The sequence below is a fragment of the Sinocyclocheilus anshuiensis genome, unplaced genomic scaffold (genome assembly GCF_001515605.1).
Source record: "Sinocyclocheilus anshuiensis isolate Anshui unplaced genomic scaffold, SAMN03320099.WGS_v1.1 scaffold1365, whole genome shotgun sequence".
NCBI lineage: Eukaryota > Metazoa > Chordata > Actinopteri > Cypriniformes > Cyprinidae > Sinocyclocheilus > Sinocyclocheilus anshuiensis.
In genome coordinates this window covers 1,804,424-1,813,078 of record NW_015551032.1, presented here as the reverse complement: position 1 = coordinate 1,813,078, position 8,655 = coordinate 1,804,424, and the positions used below count along the sequence as shown (strand labels likewise).

The window sequence follows — 8,655 nt, the reverse complement described above, 5'->3', positions numbered from 1 at the left end:
AGGGAAAGAGTTTCATAGGCGAGGGGCCACATGGCTAAAATTTCTAGCTCCCATGGTAGTTAATTTATACTCCTCCACGCCCCTCTGAGATCTTCACACTTGCTCTCCCTGGTGTCACTTTACACTCGCTTTCCCTGGTGTCACCACGTATACGCATAGTATAAGAGTGCGTGGAGGGGTATAAATATGAAGAAGATCAGTAAGGTATGGAGGAGCGAGATTGTAAAGTGCCTTGAATGTGAGAAGCAGAATTTTGAAATCAATGCGGTACTTCACTGGCAGCCAGTGTAGTCGCTGGAGAGCTGGTGAAATGTGCACAGTAGAAGGAGTTCTAGTAAGAACATGAGCCGCAGAGTTCTGAACCAGCTGAAGTTTATGGAGAAGTTTAGAAGGAAGTTTAGAATCGCTGCATTGCTGATCGTGGTTTCGAGTATCGATACAGCTGCCCTTTACGGGGAACACGAGAATGCGCAATAATCTTAGACAACTTAATCCAGATATTTTAATCAAATCCGCAAATTCATTTGAAGAACCAAATTAGCCAGAGATCAGTTATCACAATTAAATCTCAGATGTATTAAGCAAGGTACGAAGAACTTGCAGAAATTGGTTATAGAAGTTATTTACACCAGTGGTTCCCAAACCTGTCCTGGAGGCCCCCCTGCCCTGCACCTTTTGTATGTCTCCCTTATCTAACACACCTGATTCCACTCATCAGCTCGTTAGTAGAGACTGCAAGAACTAAATTGGGTGTGTCTGATTAGGGAGACATACAAAATGTGCAGGGCAGGGGGTCCTCCAGGACAGGTTTGGGAACCACTGATTTACACTATATGCTCAAATCGGTAGGCGGGGATAAACAGGCAGTGATGTAGAAGCAGGTGCTGATCATCTTCTGCGGAGGCGATGTTTAGCCACACTATTCCATCATAAAGTGGCACATTCCACAACCTGTCGTTTTGGCAGATTGGCTTCAATATAAGGTGTTTTTAGATGAACACGAAAGTTTTGAGTTCTGAAACTTACAGGATGTTTTTATAGTACAATAAATAACCTCTTATATGTCAAAAGATCAAGGGAATTGATTTCTCAGTTCATTACCCCTTTGAAGATGGATGATCCAAGTATAAAAATTGCACTCAGCAGAACAGAAGGAAATCGTCTGATATTAAAGGGGTCATATGAGGCTGCTAAAAAGAACATTATTTTGTGTATTTGGTGTAATGAAATGTGTTTATGCGGTTTAAAGTTCAAAAAACACATTATTTTCCACATACTGTACATTATTGTTTCTCCTCTATGCCCCGCCTTTTTGAAACGCATCAATTTTTACAAAGCTCATCGTTCTGAAAAAGCGAGGTGTGCTGTGATTGGCCAGCTATCCAGTGCGTTGTGATTGGCCGAATACCTGAAGCGTGTGACGGAAATGTTACGCCCCTACCATACTGTTGATGCCGTGTCCGGCCGGAGCGATGAGACAAACATTAAAACCCATTACAAACGAGGCATTTCTTTACAGATCTTCTTTAAGCACCAAGAGCTTGTAACACTCCAAAGAGAAAGGAAAAATTGAAATCGCATCATATGACCCCTTTAAAAGCATGCAATATAAAATGGCAGACATATTTGGACTCATGTCAAACAGGTTGACATCATGAAGTACTGTACAAAGGAGCATAAAGAGAAGTAAAATCACTCATAACATAAGTAGGAGGGAACAAGTCATTTTCACACATTTACGAACAGGACATTCAAATCTTAACCAAACATTATGCATTATAGGAAAACATAATACAGGTTTATGTGATGTATGTTTAAGGAGACAGTGGAACACGTTTTGATGATATGTAGTGCATATGAAAGGGATAGAGAACTTCTTAATGAAGTACTGCAATCCTTAGGAATTAAATAATTCACATTAAGTAAAACAATAAATCATGGTCCAAATGTAGGAAAACAAATGAGTGCATTAAGAGGCAGGATATAGGGATTATGTGAGAAACAGGAATAATTCAGGTTGGTTCGCAACCCGCCACAAAACCAAATGAAGAAGACGAAGAAACACAACCTTTGCCCCACCCCGCCCCAAATGTATAAACAAACACGCAATACAACACGACTACGCACAGCTGGCGCATCAGACAGCTCGCTCAAGTATGGACGAATCAGTTCTGTTAGAATAGTAGCTAGCATTACAACAACAGCATATCTTGATTCTGTGAGACGCCAATATTACTCACGTGTTGAGCAGAAACAAAGCAACCTTGGCTCAGCGTCCTTTTCAGGTCTTCCTGCTCTCTAATGTCTCTCCATCCCTGGAAATGGTTCTAGTTCTTGTCTGATCGTAAATCCTTTTTTTCCAATGATATTTCATCTTACATTTTCCTCTTTGATAATGTCTCAGCCATCTCTCTTGCTACATTCTTTCTACAAATCTCCCGCTTTCTCACTCTCTCTCCTCCCCATCATGAGCGTAAACGCCCCCTTATAATTGCTGATTGGCTACAAGTGTGTTTTGGTGCTCGTTTGGATCGCTCCGATCCACTTTGTTTTCCCCCTGTTTACACAACCAGGGCTATGTAGAAAAACACTATTTTTTCAGCATACTCACAGAATAGACAGCTGGCAAATATTAACAAAATTGTTTGAGTTTTGATTTCAATCAACTGCAACTTTAAGGCCAACACTATTTTTAACTTACAATGGAAAATCATGATTGTTTCGCTTTACTTGCTTTACTTGCTTTACTTTACCTCTGCTGCATTGCAGCGTGAAATCACAAGTACTCTGTAATTATTTTTGTATGATACTGTTACACTGTGCAATTACTAATTGGGAAAATGTGCATTCGGTTTTTGGTATTTGTATTTTGTTCCATAAACACTTAACAAGTAATAATTACTTGTTAGGCAACCAGTCTAGAGGAGTCATTACCTTTTAGTGCCAGCTCATAACACACACACACACACACACACACACACAAGGAGAGAGTGAGATTGTGAGAGAGAGCATATGTGTGAGACACATTCAGTAGTTTTTCAAGACTTGATAAATCTGCTTCATATGGTGGCTTGACAAACTTAATTACATTATAAACAAATGTAGCTGATATATAACATGTACCACCTGTGGATATCATGTTTATGTTACAAAATGAACGAGTGCTTTTGACCAAATCTAAGACCCGAATGACAGATATTTGTACCCTGATATACTAATAATTTGTTACAATAAAATGTTTTATATTAAAATAATATTACATATAAAAATAGTTACGGATGCAAAATTTTAAAGTAGCTATTCAGAGGTAATAAAAAATCTTAAATGACGTCTCTGGAGGGAAGACCTCTGTGTTTCCTTCTATCATCCACTAGATGGTGATCTTGGAACTGGTTTTGCTTTTTGTGTTCAAGTGCACCTGTCTGGAAGTGGACTTGATTTGTTTCTCTGTTTACGTTCCACTTTTATATTGGGTTTTCAATTGGTCTCTCACTGATGTTGACCTATGGTTTTCCAAGTACTGTTTTCCAAGGCTGTGAACAGAGTTGAGTGCAGAGTCCATTAATAAACTTACTAACCCTATTTATTACTGTGAAAAAAAAAGAATTAGACATTATCTATGAGGCATTGCCTCTTTATGATGCACAGTATACTCACTGTCTGCTGCTCTGGTATGGCTTAAGAGGAATTTATCAAATGAGCTACACACTCATTTTTCCAAGTGCTTTTAAGTGACATTTAGGCTGTATGATGACAACATGATTTCCACAAATGTTCAATAAATAGTTACATTTACTATTATTAATGATCAGAACAATTATTCTGTCAAAGAATATAGTTAATTGTTCTAACTGTAGGCTGTGTATGGGTGTCAAGAGATTTTCTACATTAATTTTTCTGCATTAATAAGGAATGAGCTGCCACAGATTTTAAAAGGGCTTTGAAAGCAGCTCATTAACTATCTGCTTAATAAATGCTTTTGAGCTCAGTGTACAGTTGCAGATAACAGCTTGTTAGGGTTTAAGTCTTGTCTTTACTAATTTTTCCCCTGAACTGCACACTGGTTGTTATTTGTTTTACACTGCTTATACTGCATACTTTTTCTCAAGGCAAAACAACAGAATTACTCAGCCAAAGACAATCAGATATCAAATATTCCTATATTATAATATATATATATATATTTCTGTCATGACCACTCTCGGAGGGATTGGCATGGTAATGTACATGGCAATGGTAATGTATTTGGTCTTGGCGGAATAGATCTGATAAACTGCTGCTGCGGCAGAGCAAGTACTGAGACTTACTACTGCCAATACATCCACAACATGCTGTGGTAAGCATGTTACATGCTTATACTGAAATACTGCTGCTGCACATATAACACATATGAATAACCCCTATATAGCATACATGAATCACCCCGTAGCAGATCTATACAGGTGGAGCTGGGGAAAGTGGAGGGTTTCTGAAGTGCGCTGCAAACTGCTAGAGCAAGCAAAAGCCAGGGCTGCGTTCAGCCCCGACAAAAACGGTAATCAGAGGGGTATAGAAAAGTTTATGAAAGTGTCACTCCATAATACAATAGCAAAATATATAAATATGTATAGTATTTTTTTTTATGTTACATTAATCAGTATTTAGTACACCTTCCTAAGGAAAAGATATGGACCAGAAGACATTGCAATTACTAAATGATATTTAGACAGACTTAAAGAAGTTCCAGATCTATACTTGTGCCCTTATTATTTCAGTTATTTTACCTTTAATGTAAATAAACATGTGCAAACAATATACTTGCTCTTGTTGTGTGTGTGTGTGTGTGTATATATTTTTTTTTTTTTTGCTTACTCCCATTTTCCTGAACTGCATAAATAATGGGCTGTGTCATGACAAGAGGTTGAGAAATGATTGAAAAATATGTGCAGAGAGCACAAGAAGATCCAGAACCTTTCATTTTACTGAACCCTATTCTAGCATGTCTTTATTTAAAAAAAATAAATAAAATAATAATAATAATAAAAACCATTGGTATTGTTCAACTGTTTAAATTCCTTTTCCCCAGTATTTTAATTATCTGTATTTTCTCAAAGTTTTAGATTCAAAATAACAATATTTCCTGAACAAATGTTCCTTAGGTGTATGCAAGTATGTGATGGACACAATATTCTATTAAATGTTCAGAAAATACCTCAGAATGATATTGAACAGCTTATGGGAACCATAACTCACATCTTGACCTTTTTACCTTTTCAGGTGCCTTTAGCTATTATTTATTTACAGAACAATTTGTTTCAGAACATTTTGTTTGTTTTGATTGGTTTAAAAGTCACATGCTATGTTAAAGTTATTTATACTTGTTCCTGGTTCCATGTATTAAAGCCAGTTTTCAGTATTTTGGAAGCAATCTAGTGGATGCTGGAAGCACGACTAATACATTCTGTTCCAGATCTGATCTCAGTAGGTGCTTTGGATAAGGTAATTTCATTTATTTATCGTTTATCATCTAATCTAGTTACTGTCAAATAACTCCAAAGCCATGTTATTATGTCCAGGGCTGCATTTCCCAAAAGCATCGTAAGCTATGTAGATCGTAGATCCAATGCCACCAATGGCCTCTACGATCAATTTATCTAACGATGCTTTTGAGAAAAGCAGCCCAGGGGCCTGTACCATTAGCTGGCTAGCCAGGTAAGTTTCAGTTTAGTTTGCACCAATCCTGGGTTTTAGGTACCATGAAAGTGGCTTGGCTTTTAGCAGCGTTCATTGCCATAGTAACTTACACTCCACAGCTAACCTGCTCGAATTTGGACCAATCAGATGTGAGCAAAGTGACACATGCTGCTTCAACACTAACTGTGGTTACTGAAACCACGCCTTCTTTCTTTGCGTGCACATTTGGGCGCATTATGCAAATATTCCCACATAGTGACCTAGATATGTGGGGGCGTGTTAGAACGAGCCGTTTTAGGGGGGCGTGGCAGAGTCTTAACTTTGATAAAGAATATCTCTTTGGTTTTGAGACTTTAGTCTTTGCAACTTCAGGGATCTTATCTATGCACAATCAGCTTGTAACACTCCAAAGAGAAAGGAAAACTTGAAATCGCATCATATGACCCCTTTAACCTTTGACCAAGGCTCGTGATTGGCTGTTCGCCAGTGATGTCACACATTCATGTGCATGTGCTCCACAAACTGCAGGATCAAAGCCTGAGTTGTCAAAGAAAGTTGATGATCAGCATCATGGTACCAACAAGGCCGGATTGGAGTGGTTTGGTTTTGTCAACTCGAAACTAATCCTGTAACTCTGAATTTGTCCATCTACCATCATGGTACAGGCCCCATGTTCTTCAGCATATAGCAACAACTGTATAAGCACTGCACTACCACTAGATGTCACCATATAATTTACAATTTAATACAACATGGTAACAAGATACAAGAACAAGATACCTTTTGAAAGTTGTGACTTTTTACCCCCAATAAATATGCCTATTATGGAAAACTATAAAATGAATTAAATTAAGCATTTTCAGGAAGTGTCTTAGCCTACTTTAAAATAACAATAGTAATTTTTTTTAATCCTGTCCTCCACAACTCACCTCGTCTTTTCACTAAATCAACAAATGTAACTCCAGCTATAAGGTTTCTAGCTAAAATCATAAGTAGGCTACTTTTTTATTTACTTTGGTTCCCACAGTATTTTAATAACTCTTAGGCGTTTTAATAACGACAGGCTATATTTATTTATCATTTAGCGTATATATCTGGGGAACACAGGACATAATCTTGGCAGCTAGAACATCAACAAAATATTCTATCGACCAAATATTATTTATTCAAAACCAAGAGGGATTAAATACACAAACAGCTAATGATACTGTGGAAAAAAGAACACACACACACACACACACACACACACACAAATGCGGATTTTGTTTTGGATACGTGTTTTTGAAACCAAGCAATGCTTACAGTTGCCTCAAAGTGCACCACATGACACGGACAAACACTGCAGCCAAGGAACTTGTAATTTTACACTCACAGTCATTATGGTTGTCATCCGGCTAGCTCATATTGTAACTGACAAGTGAAACTAAGACATGTAGATTTGACATGTCCTGGTTTAAACTAAAGGTATTACATGCTTTGATCAGACCTTGAGATTTTATGTGTCACACTAATCAAATGCAGATAATAGGCTACTAATATTTAAATTAGGTCACTGCCAAAGTCCTGGGAAACGTTTTGTATAAAGTTAGTATGGCCAATGCCAAAAGTTAACCATAAGGCTACAATATGCTCTTCTAGAGTAACAATATTTAACGTCCACTATTAAAAGTGAAGTTAAAGGTGTCCTTAGAAAATTATGGAGAATAGAAACGCATCAGTGCTGAATGGCAAACGTATGCTACATAAAAATTACACCGATCTGATAGGCTACTAATAAACTTTAATCTGGTGATCGTGTGGGCTTCCGCCAATTTCCTCATACTGGCTGTTTTGCACCATGTAAATTCTCTTCATAATCGGATCTTCATACGTTCTATAATTGTTGGGTTATGCGCAGCTTAATTAAAGCCATCCATGATTTGACGGAAAATAAAAGGCTTAAAAATATCTATACAGAAAGTGTAGATTAATTTGCGCTTCGTTGCAATTATTATACACACATTTGTTCTATAATAATGATTGATTTAGCCAAATGCAAATAAAACAGACAACAAAATGGAGCGAATTGTTAAAGTCGAAACAAAATAAAACAGAAAAAAGATAGCCTACTTCGAAACCTCGTGTGTTCGCTACAGGCTCCTTCATACGAAACTCCCTCTCTCTAAAACAGCATGCAATAATTGATCTTAGGCGGATGTGCACATACATGTGTGTGTTTTGTGTGGTTCAAGTCTCTTGCAGAAGAGGTCGCACGTGCACTTCCGCCACAGAGAGAAAATCCTCCAGTCAGTCTCGCGTGTCTCACTTCTATGGAAATGAATTCCGTGTAGTCTGCCTCGCGCCACCGCCGTTCGGAAATTGAATGGGATATAGATTGTGATCCCGGAGGGAAACCGCAACACCTGTCCTGTCTAATAATCGTCTTTCTCTCCTTTATTCTGTAATCCATTGTCTCCTTGCGCAGATCAAATTTCAACAGTAACCTTGTATTAAATTAACACCCTCTACTGTTAATCAGACCTGTCATGGCCTAGAAAGTTGTGACATTTCTCAACTCGGCAAAGGTTTGTGGTGACACTCGCAGGCTATCAATGCGTGGTTGAATTTGTAATTACAGAGTCTTTATATTTAATCATACACCTACAAACACGTTCCCCTTTGTTTACACTAAAACCACAATATTCATTGAAATCTGGGTTTTTCGGGTGGGATTAAATAGCCTATGTTGTTTGCTTATGTCAAGATATTGTTTTCCTGGGCAACTGGACTAGTCACATCCACGCCTGGTCAGTTCTGGATATCCATAAGGTTACAAAATACAAATTGGGCCATTTTTTTTATTTATGCCTCCTGCGACTTGGTATTCAGCAAAACTCAGAAGTGATTCAGGGGCAAGAGAAAGTTTCAAGCAGCTATGTCACCTGATTTGGATTGAAAGAACTTGGGGGGGGGGGGGACTCTTTTTCCCCCCCCCCCCAGAGA

The 8,655-nt window shown here is 38.0% G+C and overlaps 1 long non-coding RNA gene across 1 annotated transcript in view; it reads right to left on the bottom strand.

The window, feature by feature from the left end:
• The window catches only part of LOC107661269 (uncharacterized), a 31,841-nt gene extending 29,345 nt beyond the window's left edge, over positions 1-2,496 (bottom strand). The window contains exon 1 of the long non-coding RNA XR_001631086.1: positions 2,241-2,496. This is a non-coding gene — a long non-coding RNA (uncharacterized LOC107661269). The remainder of the gene's footprint in view (positions 1-2,240) is intronic.
• Between the last annotated feature and the right edge of the window lie 6,159 nt (positions 2,497-8,655).